Genomic DNA, 2,004 nt, shown 5'->3' with positions numbered 1-2,004 from the left:
CTCAGAGTATCGTACACAATACAATCATGGTCATACCCAGATAGAACATCAGAGGTCATGACAAGAGACCACTATGCGAATCTAAACCACTGTTGGCCCGTAATTTCGCGACCTTGTTGGGAGGGAGGTGGTCCACACTCACACTCAAAGATGTTTGTTCGACACTGCGACTGCGCAGTGACGGCACGTCTGCTGCTGAGCAACTTGGGAGCATCTATATAGGATCTCTGACTCCCCAGATTTATGAGATACCATTTATGATGAAAGCAGTGTCTAGTACTTATTATTTATAGTTCCCAGGCAGGCCCAGCTCAGTGCTAGGAGGTAGCACAAACGAAAAATAAGATATCAGCTGATCTATGCTTGTCGTCTGCATTGTTGACATTTTCTTTGATCCAGAGAACATGGACCTACGCCAATAGATTAGAGAACATGGACCTACGCCAATAGATTAGAGAACATGAACTTACGCCAATAGATTATCTGCAGAAATGTAAAAATACACACAAAAATATGAAGTTCCGGCGATTCCCGAGAGAAAGCAGAAAGGTAAAAGTTAACTGATACAATGATGATCAACAATATATATCATTATGGAAAATATTTGGTAATTTCGCGAAGGATTATCGTCGTCCCGTACCGCAGCCGTTATACGCTTTAGGGCCATACGTTAAGGAATTATGATCCATTATGACTGATGTGCAATCTTACGATAGTAACGTAGAGTAAAATAAACCTGGAAGACATTTCAAGTTTGAACTGATTCTGAACGAAAGAAAATTTACCAAATGTCGTCCTAGCTATGTCTCTTCGTTGTATATCAACTGGCTGTTATATTTCTTTCTTGTATTTCCCGATTATGTGATTATTATACGAAAGTGCACTTGGGAATGTTACGTACTGCCTCCACCCCTTACATTAAAAGGGTGTATAATCAGTCCATAGGCCCATTAAAACATAACTCTGAAATAATGACTTTGTTAACAGAGAGATTTGGGCTAGACACATATTCTCTTACTATCTGGTTAACATCTCCTGACAGCTGACGGCAGGTAATTATATACCTACTTTTGATCCTTGTTACATTCGTCAAATACCAGAACACATAAAAAAAATATAAAAATATATTCATAATGGCAAAAATAAAGATGGCTCTTTCGTAACATAAATAATACAATTTATTTTTTATACAATGATCTCTCTCTATCTTACTTTACTTAACAACTGGCTTCAATTTTAGAACATAAGTATTTGAAATAACTGAGATGTGTTCAGATTACATTATGAATTTATCCATCAGCTTTGTATCACATCGTTTCTCTATGATCATTCTGAGAGAGAGATTTGACCTCGGCCTTTTTCCAGTTTCTATACTTCCATAATTTGTAATGATATTGAAAATATTTACTCTTAATTTGTTTACACTCTAATAAACAAAATCTCTTATTATAACAATAATAAGACCCCCTCAATACAATAAAATGTACATTGAATAATGTAACTTAGAAAACTGAACATATTCCTCAAAGAAAACTGAATAAAATATAATGGATAACTAAAACAATTATTGGTAAAGAAGGGAGATAACCATAACAGGAACTTATTGTGTTTCACTTCCCCGTGGACGCATGACAGCTAGAGACTGGGTGTGAACGAATGTGGCCTTTGTCTTTTCCTAGCGCTACCTCGCACGCGCGGGGGTTGGGGGGTGTCATTTCATGTGTGGCGGGGTGGCGACGAAATGGATGAAGGCAGAAAGTATGAATATGTACATGTGTATATATGTATATATCTGTGTAATGTATATGTATGTATACAATGAAACGTAGAGGTATGTATAAGTGCGTGTGTGGGCGTTTATGTACATACATGTGGGTGGGTTGGGCCATTCTTTCGTCTGTTTCCTTGCGCTACCTCGCAAACGCGGGAGACAGCGACTAAGTATAATATATATATATATATATATATATATATATATATATATATATATATATATATATATAT

The sequence above is a fragment of the Panulirus ornatus genome, chromosome 4 (assembly GCF_036320965.1).
Source record: "Panulirus ornatus isolate Po-2019 chromosome 4, ASM3632096v1, whole genome shotgun sequence".
Taxonomy (NCBI): Eukaryota; Metazoa; Arthropoda; class Malacostraca; order Decapoda; family Palinuridae; genus Panulirus; species Panulirus ornatus.
This window is presented reverse-complemented; position numbering follows the sequence as displayed.